The sequence below is a fragment of the Macaca thibetana genome, chromosome 1 (genome assembly GCF_024542745.1).
Source record: "Macaca thibetana thibetana isolate TM-01 chromosome 1, ASM2454274v1, whole genome shotgun sequence".
Classification (NCBI taxonomy): domain Eukaryota; kingdom Metazoa; phylum Chordata; class Mammalia; order Primates; family Cercopithecidae; genus Macaca; species Macaca thibetana.
In genome coordinates, this window is record NC_065578.1 from 101,765,099 (window position 1) to 101,792,931 (window position 27,833).

The window sequence follows — 27,833 nt, forward strand, 5'->3', positions numbered from 1 at the left end:
TAATAAACAGAATATTTTTCATTATTATTTTGGTATTGTATTTATTTTCATTAACCCATAGCATACTCAGTTCTTTCCATTATAAAAGATCTTACTTTTTTATCTGTCATAGAGCAGAAATGCAATTTTTCTAAAGAGACAATTAAAAATGAAAATAGGCATAAAACAGTTTGTGAACATGGAAAGTATAATTTATTCTTCAAAACGTTGTGGTATTTTCAAAGTTCTTGGGATGTTTCTAGCTGAAGAGATTGAAAGTTAGTAGAATTTTGCTATACTCATACAGCCCCAACAGAGGCAAAATCTTAGACTAGCAAACAGAGTAAAACAGACTACCTATTGTCTAAACAAATAACTATTCCAGTTAAATCAGAACAGAATACTGTAACAATGTATCAAAAGCAATTAATCTGTTATCTACTGTGAGGTTAGGCCTATTTAAAAGTATGACCTCTGTTACAGACTGAACCATGTCCTCCTACATTCATATGTTGAAGCCCTTATTTCCAATATGGCTGTTTTTGGAGACAGAGCCTGTCAGAAAGTAATTAAGGATACAATAGGTCATAAGGGTAGGACCCTTGTCTTTGTCTGTTTTGTGTTTCTACAGTAGAATACTTGATAATTTACATAAAAAATAAATTTATAAATTTATTTTTATAATTTATAAAGAAAAGAAGTTTATTTGGCTCACAGTTCTGCAGGCTGGACAAGAAGCATGGTGCCACCAGCATCTGTATTTGATGAGAGACTGTCGGGTCCTGGCAACTCTCTACTTTCTCTTCTGCTTCTTCACTTGCTGTGTGATCATGGCAGAAGGGAAAAGGGAGCCAGCATCTGCAGAGATCACATGGCGAGAGAGGAAGCAAGAGAGAAAGTAAGGAGATGCCAGGATCTTTTTAACAACGATCTCTTGCAAGAACTAACACAAGTGAAATTCACCCAAGGAAAGGCATTAATCTATTCATGAGAAATCTGCCTCGTGACCAAAATACTTCCCATGGGGTCCCACCTCCATCATTGGACATAAATTTCAACATTTGAACAATAAAACCATTTAGTAACAAAAATTTGATAGAATTAGTGTCCCTGTACGAAAAGGAAGAAAGACCAGAGTTTTATCTCATTCCATGCACATAAACAGAGGAAGGGCCATATAAAGACACAAGGAGAAGGCAGCCCCTTGTAAGCCAGGAAGACAGCCCTCTCCAGAAACAGAAAGTTATCATTAACTGTGATAACTTTTGCACAAACCTAATAACAAATAAGTTAAGTAAATGTAATTGCAGAATTAAAAGTAATTGCAAAAACCATGATTGCTTTTGCACCAACCTAATAACAAATATGTTATTTTTTATTACATCCCATATTTCTTTTAGTCTATATATTTTTTGTTCTTGACATTGTAATAATCAGCATTCTGACTGACTTGAGATGGTATCTCATTGTGGTTTTGATTTGTATTTCTCTAATGATTAGTGATGTTGAGCTTTTTTGCATGTTTTTTGGCAGCATAAATATATTCTTTTGAGAAGTCTCTATTCATATCACTTGCCTACTTTTTGATACAGCTATTTTTTTCTTGTAAATTTGTTTAAGTTCCTTGTAGATTGTGGATATCAGCCCTTTGTCAGATGAATAGATTGCAAAAATTTTCCCCCGTTCTGTAGGTTGTCTGTTCGCTCTGATAATGGTTTCTTTTGCCGTGCAGAGGCTCTTTAGTTTAATTAGATCTCATTTGTCAACTTTTGCTTTTGTTGGAATTGCTTTGTTTTTGTCATGAAATTTTTGCCCATGCCTATGTCCTGAATGGTATTGCCTAGGTTTTCTTCTAGAGTTTCCATGTTTTGGGCTTTACATTTAAGTCCTTAATCCATCTTGAGTTAATTTTTGTATAAGTTGTAAGGAAAGGGTTCAGTTTCAGTTTTCTGCATATGCCTAGCCAGCTCTTCCAACACCATTTATTTAATAAGGGATCCTTTGCCCGCTCAATGAGCCAAAAGTGAGTTAAGTAGAAAGAAAACCACATCTGTGTATATCACATGCAAATCATGAAGATTAGGAGAAAGAACATTAAAAATGGGCATAGAAAGTTGACACAATACTTAAAAGACCACTGGCTCAATCTCAATAGGAACCTTAACAAAATTAGACAAAGCCTAACAAGAACAATGAAAAGTAAAACAAACAAGCAAGCTACCAACACTCATTAAAATCTAAGCTAATAATAATACCCTCTAGAAATGATGAACTGAGACAGTGAGATCCTGTCACTAAAACAAATTAAAGGAAAACAACAAAAGAAAAGCATTGACAGAGTTTTAATTCGAGTACATATAAATTAACTGCAACAAACTAAAATTGAATAATGTTTGGTTAGGTTTATAAACATGTATCAGTAAAATGTATGATACCAACAGTGCAATGTGTGGAAACATTATTTAAATTTGATTTAAATAATAGCCAGTTTCTGACAATGTTTAGCAAGTAGTAAACAATGAGATAGGTTATAGTAAGTCTATGATTATTACTGAAAAAAGAACAAGAAAATGTCTAAATGAAATTATAATAAAGAAGAAATTTATAAAATAAAAATATTAAACTATCAAAAAGACATCAAAAAGGAATAATAAAATATCAATAAAATGAAGAAACAGAAAATACACAGTTTATATCGGTCAATTTAAAACTAATACCTCAGAAATTCTATTAAATATGAGAGATTAGTATGTCAATGAAAGGGAAATATTGTTTAACAGAAATTTTTTAAAAAAAGAAAATCAATGAACATGTTTACAACATATACCATTGCAAAATGACACAAAGATATTGAAAGAAAAATGTGTGGAAAGATCTACAAAAGGCTCAAAAAGTGTGATTAAGCAAATTAAATGTTCTTAAGAGACAAGGACATAGAAGTGACTATTGTATTTAAGAAAATGAAGGTAGTAAAGGTTTACTAAATAGGAAAATGATTGAATATACACGAGAGGAGGTACATGTACATGCATTTTAGAGACAGTAAGAGGGAATTGAATTTGATTTAGAAAACAAGTGGAGTGGTTACATTACCTTTGTTTTTTTCTTTTTTGGAGACAGAGTCTTACTCTGTCTCCCAGGCTGGAGTGCAGTGGCACAATCTTGGCTGACTGCAACCTCTGTCTCCCACGTTCAAATGATTCTTATGGCCCAGCCTCCCAAGTAGCTGGGATTACAGGCACGCACCACCATGCCTGGCTAATTTTTGTATTTTTGGTAGAGATGAGGTTTAACCATGTTGGCCAGGCTGGTCTTGAACTCCTGGCCTCAGGTTATCTGCCTCCACCACCTCCCAAAGTGCTAGGATTACAGGTGTGAGCCACTGCACCTAACCAGGTTAGCTTTTTGTCCCAGTGGGAGTATTTGATTGACCTCCATTTTCATCAAAAAACATGAGACAAGTTTATCAGCTAAACAATTAGCTGCTTTGGTGGAGGGATGATATAGGCAAGTAATTGGGTTGGGATTTTGCTACATGGGTGTGGCAGACAAAGAGACAATAGGGCCAGGGGATTTGGAAGTGAATAGTTACAGATCTGAATTATGGAAGCTGGAAAATAGAGAAATAAAGATACAAGTGAGGGTAAAAGTGGTTAAAATTCTAGCTCTTAACCAACATACCACACATATTATGTTGCAATAAGGAGAAACATTATTTTTATATACATACGCAGAGTAGAACAGCATACATTGATCAAAATAAATGAGTATTTATAATTTAATATATATGTTATTGAATCTTACTCATTTGCATAGCAACAGGAATAATGCTGGGGTAAAAACTTGCCTTGAATATCATTTTGAAACAGATCCAACTGCTCTAAATCACCTCAGACTCCTTGGGTTTAAGTGAAGAATATCAATATTTGAAGGTTTTTTAATCTACTATAATCTGTGAGCTTTATTCGTTTTTAAGTACCAAGTAAGTATATATTTGTATAGATAGGTCATTACTATCTTAAAATATACTGAAAAACATTCCAGATTTTGCACTAGTCTTTAAAATTTCTAGCATTCAATAAATGTTAAATAAAGCAGCAGTAAAAATACCAAAATTAAAACTTAACTCCTCTCACATTAAAATTCCATAGTTGAATTCATTAACATGATGGGTTTGGCTAATTTTCTTTAACAGTCTTGATTTTAAAATAATCGAAAGCTGTCAATTTTAGCCACAAATATGTTTTTCTCATTATGTATTATTCTTACATTGATTGCTTCCACCTTCAGTTGTAGTTTTTAGATTTAATATATATTTAATAGGGAAAGGTTAAAGAAATTTGGGGTTTCATCCTTCATAAAATAGTTTGAAATATTGTGCTATATGGGAATAATACAAGTGTGTAAATAGTTTGATAGAAATAGAAGTAAAGATGATAACAATTTTTAGGACATAGTAGAAAATAAACCCAGAATTTGATTGTTATGATGCTGCTTAACAATGCAGCTTTAGAATCTGGTTTGTTGCTAAGCTCTAGGGCATACTAATTTTATGAATTTACTAATTTACTTAATTTCTGTAAACTTTAGTTTGCTAATATCTAAGTTGGAAACAATAATAGTATTCATCCCTCATAATTGCTCTGGCATTTAGACATTTCATGTAAACTTTGAAAATGCAATGCCTTATTCCTTCTAAGTGCTATACAGAAAGTGATTTTTGTTATCACTATATTAGGATGACATGAAAAAAGTTAACTCTGGGCCTTAAACACTATCCTGGCTCAGAATACACAAAAATAGGTCACATGTTGACATTGTCTTAGAATCCATATTTAATTAACCTATGATACATTAATTTCGTGTGTATTTACACTAGGCTTTAGCAGAATTGTTATGCTGAATAAATTAAAATAACATTAGCAAATTAAAAGATCTAGAAATAAAATGGGTTATTGGAAACTACAAGTTTATTGTAGTAAGATTCAAGGAAAAATCTTTCATATTACCTTGTAATCTATAAATATAATACCCATAAGAAACCAATGCAGACATACCCTATTTTATTGTGCTTCACTTTATTGAGCTTTATAGATACTTTATTTTATACAGTTGAAGGTTTGTGACAACCCTGTGTCAATTCTCCTGGCATCATTTTTCCAATAGTATGTGCTCACTTTGAATCTCTGTTTCACATTTTGGTAATTCAATAGAGCAAATTTTTTATTATTTTTATATCTATTATGGTAACCTGGTGATCAGTAATCTTTGATATTACTATTATAATTGTTTTGGGGTGCCACAAATTGTGCCCACATAGGATGGAGAACTTAATTGATAAGTGTGTGTGTACTGACAGCGCCACGAACTGACTGTTCATCCATTTCTCTCCCTCTTCTTAGGGAAAGAGACCCCCCTAATCCCTGAGACACAAAAATATTAAAATAACCCTACAATGGCATGTAAGTGTTCCAGTGAAAGGAAGAGTTGTATATCTCTCACTTCAAATCAAAAGCTAGAAATTATTAAACGTATGAAGAAGGCTAAAAAAGCCAAGATAGGCCAAAAGCTGGGTCTCCTGTGCCAAATGGTTAGCTAAGTGTGAATGCAAAGAAAATATTCTTGAAGAAATTAAAAGTGCAACATCAGTGAACACACAAATGATAAAAGGCAAAAAGGTTTTATTGTTGATATGAAGAAAGTTTGAGTGATATAGATAGATCAAACCAGCCACATTTTCTTATGTTAATGCAGAGGAAAGCCCTAACTCTCTTTAATTCTGTGAAGTCTACAAGAAAGTGAGAAACCTGCAGAAGAAAAATTTGAAGCTAACAGAGGCTGATTTATGAGCTTTAAGGAAAGAAGTCATCTTTGTAACATAAAAGTGCAAGGTGAAGCAACAAGTGCTGAGGGAGAAGCTGTATCAAGTTATCCAGATGAAATAGCTAAGATAATTGATGAAGGTGGCTACACTGAAAACAGATTTTCAATGTAAATGAAACAGCCTTCTATTGGAAGAAGATGCCTTTTAGGACTTTCATAGCTAGAGAGGAGAAGCCAATGTATGGCTTCAAAACTTCAAAAAACAGTTTGACTCTCTTCTGATCGACTAATGCAGCTGACTTTATGTTAAAGCCAATGCTCATGTCCAACAAACTCTTAGGGCCATTAGAATAAGAATTATGCTAAATCTAGTCTGTCTGTGCTCTAAAACTGAAACTACAAAACTTGGATGAAAGAAGAACCTTAAACGAAAAGACTGTTTATAGCATGATTTACTGCATATTATAAGCCCACTGTTGAGACCTACTCATTAGATAAAAAGATTAGTTTTTTTGTTTTTGTTTTTTGTTTGTTTGTTTACATTTTATCAAATTAAATCCAAATTTTATTAAGGATTTCAATTTATGTATTTCAAATTTCTAGAATGGAATGGAATCATAAACACTGATGTCCCTTGAAGTTCAATTTTATAAAGAAAATTCTTCTGCAAACCTCATCCCCATTATAGAACAAGACTAGGTATGATCTACATCTTCACTTTGGCAATAGCTATTTCCTAAAAGAATGAAAAAGATGATTTTGCTACTTCGATTCATTAAAAATGGGATTCTATCTTTAAAGTTCAGAAAAAGCTGCATTTAGATGAAATATGGTTACAAAAAAAAAAGGATTAAAGTGTCTAATCAAAGCGAAGGAAATTATTTTGAAAATATAGAGGAAAAAGCTATTATAATTGGATAAGGATTTCCAGTAGTAAGCTACAATCTCAGGAGAGGAATAGATAGCACTACAAACAATGTGTTCACGTTCAAAGACCTTAACACTAACTTCTCAAAAAGGAATTCTTCATCACCTCTAAAAATGAATTCAATGTAATTTTATTAAGAGCAGGAAATCTAGACCTTCCTCTAATGACAATCCAATAGTCCATTCTTGCTGTAGCGCAAAAAAAAAAAAAAAAAAAAAAAAAAATTCAACCCCCAAATTAACACTAATTAGCCTGAGGTATTATAAATATGGCTCTACAGTCTGAAATTTAATGGTATCTTTCGTCAAAAATAGTCTTATTTCCACTTTAGTCTCATGACTATAATACTATAGTGCTATCCCTGTAGTATTTACTACAATACAGTCATAAAAATATCTGAAAAAAGAATTATTGGACCTTGTGAAATAGTGCATCCATCCACTTTGGCAAGACAACTCTATGATTAAGAAGTTCCAGTATGACCACACCCAATAAGTGTATTAGATTGTTAATGGATTATTGTGTTATAGGTGACATAGTTAACTGTGAAGCAACCTGATTCAGTATAGTTACTGGTACCAGAGTGAGGTGAATAAAACAGGATATTCAGAAGGTAGCCTGAATTTAACTGTACTTTTAAACTTAACTTCCATTAACTAAGCATCTTTTCTTTGTGGTAGAGTCTACCTTCTGCTTCCCTTTACAATGATGTGAAAAAGGTGAATTTACATCATTGGGCAAGCCTATTTTCAAGTTATTTGTTGTTTGTTTGCTTGTTTTTGTTTTTGCAGCCTAAAATAAAAATTTCAAATACAATTTTAGTTCTTACAAGATAATTTCTTAATTTTGTACCAATTCAGATAGAAGCAGAGGCCTAGCTTGGATTAAGGGTTATATTCAGTTTTTACCACATTATTGAAAAAAAGAGTACCGGCTTTGGAAAAAGATACTATACTAATAAGCAGTGTTAAAAAAAAAAAAAAAAAAAAAAGAAGGAGGAGAAAATCTTAATTTTATTTGATGCTTAAAAAAAATCTTGACTTGATACTAAAAAACAACAACAACAACAACAAAAAAAAACAGTTCGTTTTCTTTGGGTTAGAGCTAGAGAGAAGGCCCCAAGCTTCTGTGGTTTCTTCTCATTCTTATTGCTTAAAGTATGAGTATGTCACTTACCCATGCTTCTGTTTACTATGTATTAAAATGGGCAGTACTGTTTACTTAACTACTTCATGGATGTGTTAAGGCATACTGAGTTAAATCTCATAAAATATTTCTCAATCTCATTAAAAGCTCAAAATTTTGGGCCTTTGTAATGCCAGCGTGACACTCAGCATTTTGTTCACACAATGCTTTGATAACTAAACTGGAAAACAAAGGTTAAATACCTCTGTTCTGGATCTGAGCAGGCAGCACTCTTTGAGATCTTTCTGTGGCTTCTATTTTTTAAAAAAGATTACTTTTGAAAGGTTACTGCTCATTGACAATGCACCTGGTCACCCAGAAGCTCTGATGCAGATGTACAAGAAGATTAATGTTGCTTTTCATGCCTGTTAAAACACCACGCTTTCTGCATGTCATGAATCTATGACTAATTTTGAATTTCGAGTCTTATTATTTGAGAAATAAATTTTGTAAGGCTATAAATGCCATAGATAGTGGCTCCTTTACTGGATCCAGGCAAAGTAAATTGAAAACCTTCTGAAAAAGATTTTCCATTTTAGATGCCATTAAAAACATTCATCTTTATAGGAGAAGGTTAAAATATCTACATAAACAAGAGTTTGGAGGAAGTGATTCCAACCGTCATGGATGACTTTGAAAGGTTCAAGACTTCAGCAGAGGAAGTCACTGCAGATGTGGTAGAGATAGCAAGATAACTAGAATTAGAAGTGGATCCTAAAACTGTGGTTTAATTGCAGAAATCTTATAATAACACTGTAGCTAATGAGGAGTTGATTCTTAAGGATGAACAAAGAGTTTTCTCAAGAAGGAATCTACATCTGGTGAAGATGCTGCAATTATTGTTCAAATGACAGCAAAGGATTTAGAATATTACATAAACTTAATGGATAAAGCAGTGGCAGGGTTAGAGAGGATTGACCCCAGTTTTGAAAGAAGTTCTACTGTGAGTGCAGTGCTATCGAACAGCATCAGAAGTTACAGGTAAGTATTTTCGTAAAAGGAAGAGTCAACTAATGCAGGAAACCTTATTTTTGTCTTATTTTAAGTAGTTGTCTACTCGGGAGGCTGAAACAGGAGAACCTCTTAAATTGGGAAGGCGGGGGTTGCAGTGAGTCAGGATCGCACCACTGCACTCCAGCCTGGGCAACAGATTAAGACTCTGTTTCAAAAGAAAGAGAAATTAAGTCACCCTTACCATTGCAGCCACCACCCTGATCAGTCAGCAACCATCAACACTGAGTTAAGATCTTCCACCAGCAAAAGGATTGTGACTAGCTGGAAGTTCAAATGACTCTTAGCATTTTTTAGCAACAAAATACTTTTTATTAAGGTTTGTGCGTTGTTTTATAGACATAGTGCTATTGCACAGTGAATAGACTACAGTAGAGTATAAATTTAACTTTTATATGCACTGAGAAACCAAAAAATTTGTATGACTTGCTTTATTGCAATATTTGTTTCATTATGATGGTCTGGAACCAAAGCAGGAATATCTCTAAGGTAAGTCTCTACATTTTGAATGTTATATTATAACATACAAAAATCCAGTCTAATTAAATATATAGTATAATGAGTTTTTAAAAATGAATACAGTCATGTAAACACCTTCACCTTCAAGATATATACAAATTATAGTCAGAATTCCCTTATGCCCTGTAGAATCCACCCTCTTCTTTCAATACAAAGTGCTAGCAACCAGTAGTAAGTTAAGCTTTTCTTTAAATTTTATTTTTGACATGTTTTAAAATTATACACTGTTGCAAACATAATATAGAATTCTTGCATTGCCCTCATCCAGCCTCTCCTCTTGTTAACATCTCAACTTACCATAGAGCGCATATTAAAACTAAGAAAATTTATTGGAACTTCACCAGTTTATCCATCAATATTTCCTCTTTATTTTAGGAACTAATCTCCAAACCAACTTACATGTTCTCAGAGAAGTCTCCCATGAGGCATGATGATTAGATGCCTCATGGGTGACTCCTTTGAGAGCATGTAATAGTTCTTCTGCTTAAATTTTTGCACAATAATTTTAGCAACTATTTCAATCTAAGTCATGACAATTATTACTCTATATTCTAATGTTGATTTTCTATTTTTCTTATTCTTTTTTCTGCACTCAAAGTTTCATTGAGAATAATATACTTCAATTCGATTAACTTTACCAAACTAAGAACTATCTCATTTTATATGCTTGCACAATTTCTCATTTAACTTTATAATGGATGCAGGTGATTAAAGTATAAAACTCCAATGAATTCAAAACTCGAAATTCAGATCAGCTCAACCTTTTGCAAACAGGTGAGTGGAATAATCTGTCATATTGTTGTCAATACTGTCAATCTTTCATGTTGCTTAAGGGGGTAGGAATTAATATTTTACAAGTCCTAATTTTTGCTAATTATTTATGAAAATAAAAATGTTCCTCATTCATTTAATGCACATGCATTCTAAATGCCACACATTTCACAGGCTTTAAATTTTTTTCTTCTATTTAATTCTCAAAAGTAAAAATTTATGGATGAAAAATGAGGTTCACACATATACAAGGAGTGAAACATGGAGTAAGAAACATGTCTTCTCAGTGACATTTAATGATTGTTAAAATATCTCTTAGATTTCCAGACTGCAGTGCAATTTGGTCACAAACTACCCTGATTTGGTGAAAACCCTACAAGTTAAGGACACAGTCCCCAACAAATTGTCCTTATTTCAGATGCAACCACAAGTTTGAGAGTCCCTAGGCCATGCATTTTTCCAACCAACTGGCTATGAATTCAGAGATTCCCACAACCCCATCATCTTCAATGATTTGCTAAAATAGCTGACAGAAATCAGACAATTGCCATGTACTCATGATCATAGTTATATTTTCAAATATACAAATCTGAATTAGCTAAATGAAAAGACACATAGAATGAGGTCTAAGAAGTTCTGGAATTCAGAGCTCCCATGTCCACTCCCCATGGAATCAAGATGTGTCACCATCTAAGCATATGCATGTGTTCACCAATCAGGAGGCACACCTGAGCTATGTGTCTGGATGTTTTATTGGACAAATATTGACATAATTGAATCATTGGGCATGTGACCAAATTCAATCTCCAGCTCCCCTCTTCTCTCTGGAGAAATTGAGGTGATATCACCTGGCTCACACATGGTCTTTCTGGTAAGACCAGGCTTCATCCTGAGTGATCTCATAAGCATAAATTTAGATGCAGTGGAAAATAACACCATAAATAGCAAAGACACTCCTATCACTTAGAAGATTTTATGCATTTATAAGTTATCTACCAGAAAGCCTGGGGAAAAAATAGTCAATTTTCTAAATATCTGATATTAGCAGAAGTTAGCTAAATATACGAGAGAAGGCTCTGAAAAGCAAGTATACAAAAATAATGTTGAGATGTGTCACTACGAAGATTAGGAAGCTATTGCCAAACAGGTAATTTACCATTTGTGTATTGTAGATAGAATGAGAAAGAAGTAGGGAATCATAAAAATTATAGATCCTCTTTTTATTTCTGTTGTGATGTAAGAAGCTTGGAAGTTGCCACTTCATCCTAACAAAGGGTGAAAAGCTAAACAACTTGAAAAATTAACAACTCTTCTTAATAAAAGAAGTGAGATCATAGGGCAAACCACTACCTCCCAAATTGGAGAAACCAACACGTAAATAGAGGTAATCACAATTTACTACAGCAGGAACCCACAAGTGACAACCTCTGTTGGAACCAGTGCCAGGTAATAAAACCTGAACTACAATTCACAAATTGCTGGAGACTCAGTGTGGAAAACTCAGAGTTAAAATTCCAGCAGGGATCACTCACAGTAGGGCTCCCACAGTTTTATGAGTGTTACCCCCAGTAACTCTACAAGGTATTTACAATGACTACTAGAGAAAAATTGCCAGTTTCTTCCAGGAAAAAAAAAAAAAAAAAAGGTGGGGGGGGTGGTAAAGGAAATATTTTGAAATATGCCAGAGAAGTGTCTTGTTCTTAACAGGGTCTCCCTTCAGTAAAAACATGTTTACTAGAGCTTAAAGTGCTGGTGTTTTATCAGAGACTAACTGACCTGGGGAAAGGAAATATTCAACTCCAATTAGATATAGTATTTCACATGGAGGAAGAAAAATACCCAATTCAAATTCCCTCTAATCTTCCAAGTAGCAGAAGGGAAATACCCCAATGCAGCCCACTGTAGATCTCTTGTCTTACAAGGGGAAAGAATGTGACTGAGGAGCACATGAAAAATGTACACTCTAGAGATACAAGCTCAGTACATTACTGAGACCTAATCATAAAACTACAGAATGCGAACCCTCCCCCTACACCTTGCCACCACACTTCTAATGGCATATTTGTATAGTTTCTTTTATTCAGTACATCACATCCAACTATCAAGAAAAAATTATAAGATATACTAAAAGGCAACTAACACAGTTTGAAAAGAAAGAGCAAGTATCAAACGAGAATCAGATATGGGAAGTATGTTGGAATTACCAGACTGAAAACATAAAACAACTATGGATAATATTGCTAATAGTTCTAATGGATAAATAGACAAGAATTAAGAATAGAAGGACAATGTAGTCAGAGACAAAATAATTCTAAGAATTATTTTGAATGCTAGAGTTACAATGTATTGCCACAGAAGTGAAGAATGTCTTTCATGGTCTAATCAGTAGACTGGACAGGGATAAGAAAAGAATATCTGACCTGAGCTTGAGAATATTATAACAAAAACCTCCAGAACTGAAAAACAAACAGAAGAATAAAAGGAACAGAATATCCAAGTACTGTGGGACATATGTCTAACATATATGTAATGGAAACACCACAGGAGAAGAAAGAGAGAAAAAATAACAGAAAAAAATATTAGAAGCAATGGTGACCAAGAATTTCTGTAAATTAATGTCAGATACAAAACCACAGACCTAGAAAGTTCAGAGGACACCAAGAAAGACAAATAACAGAAAAAATATTCCTACACATATTATTTCTACATTACAGAAAATCAAAGATAAACAAAAGTTTTAAAAATGTCAACAGAAAAAGCTGTGATTTTTCTCTTTACCTGAATATATATAAACCAAACATATAATCTGCTATTCCTGCGGACATAAAAGAAATCTTTCTCACCAACACCCAGGAGTTTTTAAAAAAATTAATAAATTTCAGAATACTTGCAAAAATAATGAAGCAATTTAATAAAAAATATAAAGGAAAATGTTATAAGGAAGAAAACTCAAACCAAAAAACAAGAGTTTGATGCTGAAAGTATATGCAGCTAAAAAATTAAAAAGTGACTTTAATAGTGTAATACCAGAATGAGAACCTTACCTTAGACATGAAGAATTTAACTTTTGAAAAATCATAGTAATTAGCAAATATAAAGGAGAATATCTGGCATGAGCATGCTAGTTCTTCAGAAATAAGATGCATTTCTGTGCTGTTCAGTAAATGTTTATGTGTAATGGTTGAGGATTACCAAGAAAAGAGTCATTTAACTTGACTTTAGATCAATAAAATTATTCTCTCTGAAAAAGACAGACAAAATACACGTTTAAAAATAAACGGAACTTCAGCAGCCTATGGAGGCACTATTAAAATGTGTAATATAAGGATAATAGATGATTTCATAAAATGGTAGTTTCTACTTTCATGTAAAGTGATACAATACTATCTCTAAGTAGAGTATGAGAAGAGAAGGATATACGAGTATCACTTCTACTTTGGATATTGCAAGTTCCAAAAGGACATCATCCCTATCCAAAAACCAAAGGCTGGGTGATCTAAAAAGTCATAATTTTTCCTGAGATTATCAGAGGGCTAACGTTAAAAGCAAACAAATGAACTTTACTCCCAAGAAGTTAGAATAAACTCTCCAAGTATAAATGAAATATACTTACTATTTCACCCTTGGAAGAACACAGGAGAAAAGGTTTGGCACCATTAAAACAGTTAGAAGAAAGTAGCTAAAAACTGTAAATCTTGAGGATCACCCAACACAATAGTTAGAAACTCTGTTAACACCAAACAAGCAAACAAAAAAATATACTTTCACTTGCAAGATCTTTTCCACGAGCTTCTTACTTTTGCTCATGACAAACAAACTCTTGGAGATGGGACAGAACCATTTTAAGTGGTACATAGGCACAAAATCAATGCCCATTTCTAGACTCATCTGTCATCAGAATGAAAGGCTTAACTGAAAGAAAACAACCTGCCCCCAAGTCCCAAAGTAGAGGAAATGATTGGATGGCTATACAAGCAAAATATATATATTTTTGAGGACAAGATAGTAAATCTTCCTGTCCCAATATAAGTCTTGTCTTGTAAGGAGCCACAGCTACCTGGGTTGACTGCTGAGGGACAGACAGAAAGCTCTCCAGCTCCCAATCAGAGAAGCACATTCTGCTTCTGTAGAAGTAATAGACCCAAAAGGAGTGTGTGCCTGGGAAGGAGAAAAAAGAAGACTGTACCTATAAGGTTATAAACTTGACATCCAGATAATACCAATTTCTATTTATTGAGCTCTCTGCAATGACAGATAGAATATACCGGATTTTCATGTAAATGATTTCAATCAATACAAGAATATGAGTAGATGACACCCCATTTTGTAAATTAATTAACTAAGGATCCGAAAAGATAAGTAGCTTTATTGTGTTCCAACATTAAAAAGCAACAGAGCCGTAACATGATATTTTTTGTATCTGGTTTCAATGGTCTTTCAATTTTACTCCATGCTTTCCCCTCCAACTCCTTTGATATAGGGATGAAGGATACTTTTTCAAAAATAGTGATGGAAGCTGAGTATGTTTATGGTTTCAAAAAAACATCAAATAGTGGAATTAGAAAATATAGGAGCGATACTGTAGAATGTAATCAGAGTGCTGGAGATCACTAATACTAGTAGAAAGACTGCATTTTTTAGAAAGTTAAGGACTATTGTTTGAGAATCGAGAGAGAATGATAAATGTGGTGCAAAGTGAGAAGTTGAAATTTATTCTTGTCGATCTTTATTTTCTCTATAAAACAAGAGGCAGGGCATAATCTAAACAATTATCTAAGAGAGATAATTAAATGGAAAGCTTGAGAAAGTGAAGAAATGTGGCTGTATTTGTTGATGGTTATGGAAGCAAGACTTACCAAAATATATATATATATATACACACACACACACACACACACATACACATATATATAAAATAAAATATATATATATTTTAAAATATATATTTTAATATATATATATAAAATAAAAACAAAACCTGGTATGTGGCAGTGAGGGATATAAAGAAGCAATACAGAAATGTCTGGTTCTTATTTTTATTTCTCTATTTGTTAGATTACATAGTTGATTATTATTGTTATTATTATTATTAAAACAATTGCCAAATTTTTCAAAAACTATCATGCTTCTTACATGAGACAAAAGCTTCATTCAAGAAATTTTCCAAGACAAATTTTTGCCCACATTTAAAAAAAACTCAGCCTAAAACTATGCAACTTTTTGAGAGTACAATGCAAATTTTTAAATTCAATTCTTACTACCAGAAAGATCCACTGTGAAAGATTTTTCTGGTATATCGTGTATCAGTGAATTGTCCCATCGTGTCTCTATCTCATGGTCAGTAACCATTCCCTGTTTCTTTCTCTTTCCTTGCATTTGATTTTCTCCTTTGCCTAATTTTTCTGATTTTGTCTCTTTGGAGTTTCTTCCAGCTTCAGGCTCACATGTTGACTTCTCTACCTGATGATCTGCAGAGATACTCAGCTCATAGCTCCATGGCTTAGCAATTTCATTGCAAAGAGGCTTTTAATCTGGATTTTTAAATAAGATTCATGAATTGCATTCAAATTCATGTGTAGTGGTGAATTAAATAGTTGCTAATAAAGCCTTCATATAGCTCAGATTGGTTCATTCAAATATACTGAATGATTTCAACCTTGGAAAATCTAATGGATTTTTAGTTCTCTTAATTTAATACCTTTTGCCATATAGATAATTTCATAGTATGAATAAATGTTTATTTATGGACTACATTGTATAAACTTGAATCATTTACTACATTTGAATAGTTCTTGACATTGAACTTTAAAATGAAACCTTTTTTTAATTGACAGTCTTGGAAGTGGATACTACTCCGAAGTAAAACTTAAAAAAGTTTAAAACAGCAAAACTTCTAAACTGTCGTTCCTCTATTTTTATTGCTCTCCTTAGTGAGAAATCAGACTAGTTATTGCAGTAAGTTGGGAAGGCATTTAACATTCACTTTCATGTTAAATGTTCTATCTCTATATCAATTCTATATAACAATATAAGAAAATATATTTCTCTAGAAGAATAATATTGAGGATGCTATGCATATTTTTATGTAGATAGCAAAAGCAAACACATGATCAAACAGATAAGTTATAGAATAAAACTCAACAAACAAATATCCATTCAATAAAATTTCCTTCTATCTCTGTTATTCTAAGTTCTCTACCTCACTATATTATTCTAGGTTCTCCTCCTCTGCCTTTGGCAATGCTATAAATTAATATTTTTTTAAAAAATCAACTTTGTTTTTTATTAACATTGTTTTGGTAGTGGTTAATAATTTATAATAGATAAACGAAAGACAAAAGTTCAGGGCAATTTGCATTCCGAAAGAAAAGATATGTGAACACATAGAGAAAAACACTGAGCTGGAAGATGAAGTTAACAACAACACAAATCGACAGTAAATTCATCACAGCCTCCTTTTGAGTTTGTGCTGTACAGTTGCTAATGAGGCTAACGTGTTACAATTGCAGTGAATTTCAATTATTTAACTCACTCAGCCCTCTTTGTCCCTCTATCTCCCTTATCCAGATATATGGTCTCCTTTGGGAGGAACTGTTTTGACTCACTCCTCATCTAATGATGTATAATTCTTTTTGAATCTTGGCAATCATAGTATATTACCTCTAGACCAAAAGATTGGCTAAGAAATTGATAAATATGTAAGCATATACAAAATAGTACTTACTGTAGAAGACTAAAATCGTGGTTATGATTAGTTTTGGAAGTATTCAGAAAGAATGAAAACGCTTGAAAACAAGACTAAGAAAAAAGGGATTATTATTAGAATAAATAGTATGTATTCTCTTCTAAGCAGAATATGAATATATTAATTACTTTTTAAAATTTTATCGTAAAAATAAACTATACAAATATTATAAAAAAAGATTAAGCTAATCTCACTTTTAACTTGGATGGTAAATTTCTAAAAAATTATAATAACAATAATAAGCAAATAAAATCTAACAATGTATGATTTATATTACAACCTATTGTTTATCTCAAATACACAAGTATGAGTTAATGTTGGAAAATCTACTCACATATTTTATCACTGAAAGAGTTAAATGAGAAAAAAAATAAACCACCTAATATTAATAGATGCAGATCAATAGATGCAGAAATAGAATTGAATAAAATTTAATAATCTTTTAAAAAAGAAAAATAGAAATTGTTTTGAAGTGAAAAAATAGAAGTTTTCTTAACTACACAAAATATATCTACAAAAAGACTGTGGAATATTAGCACGATGCAGCAATGTAATACCAAGAACAAAAAAAGATGCCCACTTACATCACTTCCATTTAACATTGTAATGAATGTTCTAGGTAGTCCATGAGAAAGAAAAATAATGCAGCACACAGTAAATGAAATTAAATAAAATCATTGGTTGCCATCTTCTACATTAAACAATCCAAAAATCAAAACTATGAATAAACCCAAAAATCAAAACTATGAATACGTCCCACTAAATTATGAGAAATTTCAGCAAGTTTACTAGATTTGAAATTATCTAAATATTTAAATATAAAATGTCTAAATATCTAAAGCCAATATAGGATTTTATAAGAGCAACAAAGAAAAACACCATATAAATTAAAATAATGCCATTTATAATGGCACAACAATTGTGAAATACGTAAGAATAAACCTAAGAATAGACTTTATGGAGAAAATTATAAAAATATCGAATGGCATAAATTAAAAGTTAGATGCATAAATGTGAAGCTACATCATCTTTGCATATAGAAAGAACAAAATTCATTATAAAGCATTAGAAATTAAGATTGTTTGACACAATACAGACTAATTGACAAATAGATAAAACATAGACCTCCACATGTGGAAAAATGTGACAAGAAAGATGAAATAACAATCAACGGAAAAAAGATAATATGCTGCAGATGATCACGTAAAATAAAATATTATTTTAAAAATAATTGATCGTAAATTAATTGTAATTACAATTGTAAATCATAAAGTCACAGACCAGTTGAGAATAAAAGGATTAAGAAAATCATGCCCACTGGGCACAGTGGCTCATGCCTGTAATCCCAGCACTTTGGGATGCTGAAGCACATGGATCACCCAAGGTTGGGAGTTCAAGACCAACCTGACCAACATGAAGAAACCCCATCTCTACTAAAAACACAAAATTAGCTGGACGTGGTGGCACACACTTGTAATCCCAGCTACTCAGGAGGCTGAGACAGGAGAATCGCTTGAACCCAGAAGGGGAAGGTTGTGTTGAGATGAGATCGTTCCATTGCACTCCAGCTTGGGCAACAAGAGTGAAATTACATCTGAAGAAGAAGAAAGAAGAGGAGGAGGAGGAGGACGAGGGGGAGGAGGAGGAGGGGGAGAAGAAAAAGAAGAGGAGGAGGAGGAGGAGGAAGGAGAAGAAGAAGAAAAGTCATGCCATGAGAACACTAACCAATAAAGCTTGTGAGGCTATATCATTCAAAGTGGACATTACAACAAAATATCTTACTAGTAGTAAAGAGGATATTTCCAAAGTCGGCACAATGAAGAAAGTAGTAAAGATAAGATCAGGTAAGCAATACTATATATATTTTATTTACAGAAAAGCAATAAATAAATAAATAAATAAAATCAATATAACCAAATACTGGGTCTCTGATTTAAAAATTTATGAATTTCTAATAACACACTGAGAAAAAGAGAGAAGACACCAACTAAAAATAGTAAGAATAGATGAGGAGAGATTAATAGATCCTACAAATATTAACCAAAAGCTCCCTTATGAAGAGGGAGGTAACCTGAATAGGTATGTATCTACTAAACACATCAATTTCATAGTTACAAATATGCTACCTAAGAAAATTCAGGAACAGATGGCATTACTGTGAAATTCTACCCAGCACTGAAGAAAGAAGTGATATTAATCCTGTAATCATTCTTTCAATAAATAGAACACATTGCAATTTATTTTATGAGGCCAACATGACCTTGATAGCAAAGTAAGACATACTACAAGAACAGAAAACTCTGCGCCTATGCCTCTTGGGCATATAAGTGCAAAACTTAACAAAGTTGTATGCAATCAAATTGAGTAATAAATAAATTTTAAAAACTCATCATGATCAAGTGGGGTCTATCCTAGAAATGAAAGATTGGATAAACATCTGAAAAATTCAGTCAATGTGTCATGTACTGTCAGGTTGGTGCAAAAGTAACTACGGTTTCTGCCATCATAATAATAAGCTAAAGTGAGAAAAACAAAACAAAACAAAAACAATATGATCATCTCAAGAGATGTATAAATGTATTTGAAGAAAGTCAATATCCATTGCTCTTGAAAACTATCAGCAAATTCAGAATAGAAGAACACATGCGCAATCTGATAAAGAGCATTTACAGCAAAACATAAAGCTTATGCCATACTTTTCAAAAAAATATTAATTCTTCCTCTGTGATTTTGGAAGGAAGTCATTGATGTACACTTTTATTCTTTCTGTTTGGCATTATACTAAAAGGATTTAGCCATTACAATAAGATAAGAAAAATAAATTAAATGCTTATATGTAAGAAACAAATAAATAGAACTGTCTTTATTTGTAAACAATAAATTATCTGTTTAGATAACCTCACATAACCTAGAAAAATGCTTCTAGAACTAAAAAGCTGTTTAGCAAGGTCACAGATCATGGTTTAAGTATACAAAAATCAAAAGACTACTGTTATGCTAGCAAGGAACTAGTGAAAATTGAAATAGCACTGTGTACAATATTAATAAAACATAATCAGAATATTTAGGCAGAAATCTAATAAAATATGTACAATATTAATTTGCCAGTTGCAACAAAATGTTAATGATTAAAATCAAGAGAGATCTAAAAATTTTAAGGAAAGCACTTTATATATGGATCAGAAGACTCGTAGTTAATATGGCAATTCTCCTCAAATTGATCTGTAGACATACTGCAGTTCCTATCAAAATCATGGCAAAAAGTTTGTTTTGTTTTTAAAAATGACAAGCTTGTTTCTAAAGTTTATATAGAAAACAGTAGACCTAAAATTGTCAACACTATTTTCAAAAATAAAACATTTGGAGGACTCACATTACCTGATTTTAAGAATTAACATAAATCCTCAGTAATCAACTGAATATAGTAGTCACAGAAATTAACAAGACAGAATAGAGTCCTGAATTATACATGTATGGTAATATAAGTATTTCAATTTAAAAAGGACTGTCTTTTCAGCAAATGGTTCTGGATTGATTAGGCATCTATATGTAATTATATCTAACTGGACCTTAAATGTCTTTCTTATTTTTCATTTGGGTGACAAGTAAATCATTTTGTCCAGTACAGTTTTTCCCTCTAACATCCTGCTTTTTGCCTAAATGGAAGAAAATGATACTGAGATTCTCGATGATTTAGCTGTTAAACACTTTGATTTTATGTTGTTCTTAAATCTTAGAGCTAGCATAAGCTAACATAAATATTAGCTCTGTTACTCAATTGATCTGTGACTTGCAACAACTGAATTAAATTCTCTAATATTTGTTAAAGTGTTTATCACATGCAATTGATAAAGCTACTTGATCTGTTTGCTGCAAGTATTATATTAACATAGTGACCCACCCTTAATAAATTATTATTACTTAATATAGCTACTATTATTTTTGTAGAATTTCCAAAACACTTTGAAATATTGGTATTTAAAAATGATGTTAATCAACTTATTATATAATATATAATAAGTATATACTAACATAATGAAACAAATAATGGCCATCAGAATTTGTAATTGACATTTAATTTTTTAGTTATTACTTAGCAAATTAAATTACATTTTTGTATTTCAAATTTTCCGTGAAACTATGTTGCTATATGTCTTTCATAACTACATATATTCTGTAAATCTAGTCTCTCCAAAAGTGAAATGACAAGCGTTAAGGGGTCAGACAATCCCTTTCACTTTTACTTGCACTATTGTTGGATATATTAGATTCAATATCGTAAGTGGCATGTTTTGCATCTGTAATACTGTAAAAATATTGTATATTTAGTCAGTCATGTGGGTATTATAGCAACAATACAGGTTTGAATAGCAAAGGAGTTTCAGCATATAAAAGGAGATGCTTCAGTATACTGTAAAGGCTTAATATACCTATGAATATGAGAAACTTTTCAGGCTTCTCATGTATTTACCACTAAATTAATAAGTGTCAAAGAAGAAACTGTGATCTGAAAATATCACACCTAGAATTTGAGAATTTGGCATTAGTGGTAGCCTAACTACCATCATACTTTCTGCATGTGTGAATTTTTTAATACATGAGATATTCAACCGATTACAAAAAAAAACTTTTAGTTTTTTTTCCCCTGTTTTTATTACAAAGCATTGAAGAGTCAAATTCCTGTTAAAGAAATTATCTGAATAAATTTGTAGAATAGGAAATTGGAAGTCTTTATCAGAAGAAAAGAGGTTTGCCAGATATGGTGGCTCATGCCTGTAATCCAGATACTCTGGGAAGCCAAGGTAGGAGGATCCCTTGAGCCCAGGAGTTCAAGACCAGCCCGAGCAACCTAGCAATAACCCATATCTGTTTTTAAAAAAAAATTACAAAGAAGAAGAAAAGAGGCTTATCACAAATATTTGAGTCCTGAAACTAAATGTCTTGATTCACTGGAACTCCAAAAGAAACACAAAGATTAAAAAATCAATCTATTAAGCTAATTAACGTAAGTCAGTATTTTTTCCAAAATGTGATTAATTTTTTGGGAGGTATTTTGTTTAAAACACATACCTGAGTAATTTCCCTGTTGATTTGACTGACAATAGATACCAATGTGCTGAAATAAAAAGGAGTTTTTATTTATAAGGATAAACAAATACCAAGTAAACTTTTAACAGCCATTATTTTGTCCCAGTACTAATAATATCCATTACCTAAATGCTAAAATCCTTTCCCAAAAATATATATTGTAAAATACGAGTGTAAATGCAGCTGGACTTTATTTCTGTAATTAACATAAGAAAAGCAGTAAAGACTTTCTTCTTAGAGAACACATGCTTCTTTCAGCATCCATAAAAATTAGCACTTTATGAATCATCACAACTTAAATTAGTGGTATGAGACACAATACAAAATGCCACCAGAAATCTTTGCAAATGCATTCTTTCATTTATTTAGTGCATATATTTTAAAATTCACTTTTCTTTCTGGGTTATAGAACATTTGGTTCTTTCTGCACAACATTTCATCATGTGGTGTTCTCATTGTACCATTTTCAGCAAATGAATATTGAATAGCAGTCGCAAAGCTATTTTGATGGAGTTCTGGTTTGGAGCAGACAATGAAATCCCTAGAAAAATGAGCTATTACAATTTCTGAATGAATTGAAATGTGAATATCTTCCACATTTATATGTATTTAGACAGTTTTTATAATGCCGTATTACTTGTACAGAACTAAGGTAGTGTGAGAAACGATTATAAAGTAGAAAAGTTAGAGGAGATGATAAAGAGTCTGGCATACAAAAAAGTTCATTGATTTTGCAGTAAATATAAAAATCACTTAAAATTTTCTGCAATAATTTGAAACTGAAATTATATTAGCATTCCACCAAAGTGAACAATTTTATATTATTACCTCTGATGAGATTTATGAAATGATGTACCAATTCAATGCTTGTGTATAAAGACGTGGGAAGGGAAAAATGTTTGCTTTAAAAAAACACATCTGTAATATAGGACTATGATCACATCTATATATGAAGAAGTATCTTGTGTATATACTTGTATCTATGTTATTATTGATTACTCTGGAAAATAATCAGCATTGAAATAGCAATAGTAGCATGGCAGTAAATAAATAATGTTTGTAAGGTACCTGACATGATCAAGATAACTAAAATGAAGGAGCAAGGGCTTTACGTAGATTACACACAATAATAATACAATAGTAATAGTATCAAGTTCAACATATCCCAAGATAACTATAGGTGTGGAAAGTTTCAGTTCATTAAATTGAAGGATTTTTGACAGATTTATAATAAGTAAAATAATGGGTGTGTTTATTACAAGACTCATGAGTCCAAATAAAGTTTTGGAAATCCATGTTGTTAACTGGAAGAAGTAGAATATTTTTGACGATTGCAGAAAATTTATATAAAATAAAATGTGGTATATTTTATGCCACCAAAATTTCATTATTTTACACTTTCTAGGCAAATTTAGGTTTTAATTTGACAATAAAATGTAGACAAGAATTTGTAGAGCACAGGTATACAAACTAGTCCAATATTGCCAACCAAACTTTCAATTTTTGTTTCAGAGCTACTCCACTTTAATTCTTATTGATTTGCTTAATATTTCATGATCTGTTACCTGTCTGAATTATCTTAATAATATGTCACTGATCATACAATTTATAATTTTTTGGCCGGTATTACATGCATACTCCTATTTTCAAAATTAAATGAAAACTCACTGGTGCTATAGCTTTTAATTAAAGGGAGGAAGGAAGGTGGCATAAAATCATGGTGTAAATAAAATAGAAAAAGTCAAAATACATGGGTTTGGATCCTAGGTTTGTCATTTCCTACCTGTGGTCTTAGATAGAAAATGTTGATTCATATATTTGGGCCTCAGTTGTTTTTCTTTTTCTTCATTTTTTTGTAAGTGGATTTATGTCACTGATTTTCAAACAGTTGGTCAAAAATACCTATGTTTCTAAAGAAATGCTTCCAAATCCAAATCCTCAAAAAGGATGCCTATATAAGGATATTGTGGACTCTGTTTTATCCTTCACATTCTAAATGGCATCAATTTAAAGAAACATCAATTTTTTAATATATGAGGGTCCTACATAGGATATAATCATAAAAATAAGTGACCCGAATAGCATCTGCAAAAATGGCAGAGATGGCAGGTTCTTGGGCCTTTTCCTCTGCAGAAACACTGAAGACACATGCAAAAACTATCAGAATAAACTTAGTAAGACTCTGAAAAACAGTTAAATACTTATAACAACCAAGTAAATGCTGAGCAAGAAAAAGGAAATGTAAAAACAATAGAACAGCTGCGTGGTCACTTCATTTGTCTTTGCTCTATGCCTTTTCCTGGTTTTATGGGAGTCTTGAGGACAGTAGTTTTATATTCCCAGGATAAAAAGCAGGTTCCTGTTCCTGGAAGGAGCAGGGGAGAACTAATCAAAGTATCGTGTTTCACTTGAAGAACTGAGACAAGGCACTTGTCTGTTTTGTCTAATTCAGAACTCCCTCAGGGCAAGAAAGTAAAAGGAATTTCTAAAAACTGTTCTTAGGCAAAGTACACCCTGCAGCCACCTGGGGAAATAATAATAATAATAATAATAATAATAATAATAATAGCTCAAAGAAATTATAGAGAACTGAATTTCTAGGAGGAAGAGCTAGAGAGAGGTATTTTGGTTTGGGTTTATTATTACTATTATTAAAAAAAATTCAAAGGGACATTCAAAAGTAGCCATGTGTAGTGTGGAATGTATAAAGTCATGTTACCATCTAGGGCATACCATATACTCAGAAAAAGACTTAGGAACACCTTCAGCTTTTACTTCTGGCTATTCTGTAGTCTCAGTGTAAGTGAGGAATGTAGATAAGGCAGAATTATAAACAGCCTTGCTAAAACTTGCAGAACTGCCCCAGCACAGAGAAAATTTGCAAATATACAGATGAATTTTATCCCTTCCCTCTTTCTCTCTCTGACTTTTGTTGGCTTCTGGCATTCAGGAATATCCCTGTCAGCACTAGCTGAGCACAAGGTATTTGAAAAAAAGAGAAAGAGACCACAGATGACCAACAATAGACACTTTACAAAAATAGTTTAGAAAGGTCACTAGACAAACATACAAATAGCTCACCAAAAGCAATTTTAAAAGCCAGAGAAAAGAGAAAAGTTTTATTTTCAGAATTACCACATTATAATATTCAAAATGTCTAGATTTCACAGAAAAATATGAAGCATTCAAAGAAATGAAAAAGTATGACCCATTGCCATAAAACATTAACAGAGACTGTTTCTCAGGAAGCACAGATAATGGAGTTAATAGACAAAGATGGTGACTCAACTATCTGAAATATGCTCAGAGTTAAAGGATACGACGAACAAAGAGCTAAAGAAAACCAGGAGAATAATGTGTGGTGATAAGGTTAGGTTTTGTGTCCCCACCTAAATCTCATCTTGAATTGTAATCCCCAGGTGTTGAGGGAGAAATCTGGTAGGAGATGATTGGATCATAGGGGAGATTTCTTCCATGTGATTCTCATGATAGCGAGTGAGTTCTCATGAGATCTTATGGTTTTATAAGTGTTTGGTAAGTTTCTACTTTGCTCACTGTTCTCTCTCACCCACTGTCATGTAAAATGTGTCACTTCCTCTTCCACCACGATTGTAAGTTTCCTGAGGCCTCCCCAGCAATACAGAACTGTGAGTCAATTCAATCTTTGTTTTTTAATAAATTACCCCCTCCTGAGTATTTATTTATAGCAGTGTGAAAACACAGTAACACATGTAGTAAATAGGGACTATCAACAGAGACATAAGTAATTTTACTAAAAAAAAATTCTGGAACTGAAAAGTATAATAACAAATAAAAACTTCACTGGAAAAGTTCAAAAGTAGATTTGGGCAGGCATAAGAAAGGATCAGAGAATTTGAAAATAAAAGAATTATAATTAACCAGTCTGAGGAGTAGAACACAAAAAGAATAAAGAAAAATGAACTAAGTCTAACAGATATGCAGAATACTTTTAAGCATGCTGAATACATATCATATACACATAGTGAAAATCTCAGACAGAGAAAAGAGAGAGACAAAAATAATCTTTGAAAAAACAATGGCAAAAAAGTTCCCTAAATTTGATTTAAAAAAAACTCACACAATGTACACATTTAGGAAACTCAATAGACTCCAAGGAAGTATATGCAAAGAGATCAACACCAAGATATGTTATGATCACATTTTCAAAAATCGAAGACAAAGATGGAATCTTAAAAGCAGCGAAAGAAGCAATTCACCAATTAAGATTATCCATAATAACAGAAGGTTTATTATTATAAAACGTGGACATCAGAAGGACGCAAGATGACATTTTTAAAGCAAGGAAGAAAAGATGAAGAAAAGAAGGAAGGAAAGATTAAAGGAAGGGAATGGCAGGAAAGGGGAAGGGGAGGGAATAGAAGGAGGACCCATTAATCAACAATTCTACATCTGGCAAAATTCTCTACAAAAATAAGGAAGAAATTAAGATATAAAACAGTTTTAGATAATCAGAAGCTGAAGAAATTTATTGCTTGTCAATTTGTCTTATAAAAAATGTTAAAGGGAGAACTTAAGGTTGATTAGAAATAACAATCAACAGAAACTCAAATGTCACAAGAAGAAAATAAAATACTCTGGTAAATATGACAACATAGGTAAATATAAAAAGGAGTATTGTTGTATTTTTATTTTTAATTCCTCTATTATTTCCTAAGTGATTTCACAGACAAATGCATAAAACAGTAATTATAAAGCTATGTTAATGAGCACACACGATACATAAGTTGTGACAAAAACAAAATAAAGACAGAGATAAACATGAGCAGAGTTTCTGTGTGCTAAGGCTAATATAATATTATTTTAAGCTAGATTATTATAAATTTAGAATATTAATATTTCTCATAGTAACCCCTATGAAAAATTTTTAAAAACATACACATAAAGTAATGAGAAGAAATCAAAATGGTACACTACCAAAAATTAGAAACAAAAGAAGGTAAACAGAAACAAAAAAGGTATAAGACATACAGAAAACAAATAGCAAAGTTTTAAGAGTCATTTCTTCTCTATCATTTTTTTTCAATGTAAAAGAATTAAATTCTACAATCAAAAGGCAGAGTTTGGTAGAATGGATTAAAATAAAACACATGCTTCATTATATGCTGTGTAAAGTGACTCATTTTAGAGCCAAAGACACAAATAGGCTGAATGTGAAAGGATGGGAAAACAAAACAAAACAAAACCTTAAATAGTATCCAAAAAAAGAACTGGAAATGGCTATATGGTTGAGTATCTCTTATCCAAAATGCTAGGGACTAGAAAAAAAATCAGATACCTGATTTTTTCAGATTTTGGAGTATTTGCATTATACTTTCTAGTTTAGTATGGCTAATCTGAAAATATGGAAATCTCAAATGATCCAGTGAATATTTTCTTTTAACATTATGTTGAACCTCAAAGCATTTCAGATTTTGGAACATTTTAAATTTCAGATTTACAAACTAATAATACCAGACAAGATAAGCAAAAAAAAAAAAAAAAAAAAAAAAAAAAAAAAAAACCTGTTACAAAACACAAACGACATTATGTAATAATAAAAAGTAAAATCATGAAGATGTGACAAATGTAAATGTAAGCACATATATGTTAGAGACAGACTCAAAATTTTAAGCAAACATTTGTAGAATTGAAGAAGGAAACGTACCACTGTCCAGTAGTAGTTAAGACTTCAATTCCCCACTTACAATAATGAATAGAACTTCTGTACAGAAAATGAATTAATAATAGAGGACTTGAGGACTG

General features: G+C 32.1%; 1 long non-coding RNA gene across 1 annotated transcript; it reads right to left on the reverse strand.

The window, feature by feature from the left end:
* Positions 1-700: 700 nt before the first annotated feature.
* On the reverse strand, positions 701-27,833 carry LOC126943870 (uncharacterized). The gene is made up of 3 exons (XR_007721877.1): positions 27,736-27,833; positions 22,032-22,077; positions 701-837 (listed from the first exon to the last, which is right to left on the reverse strand). It is a non-coding gene; the product is annotated as an uncharacterized LOC126943870 (long non-coding RNA).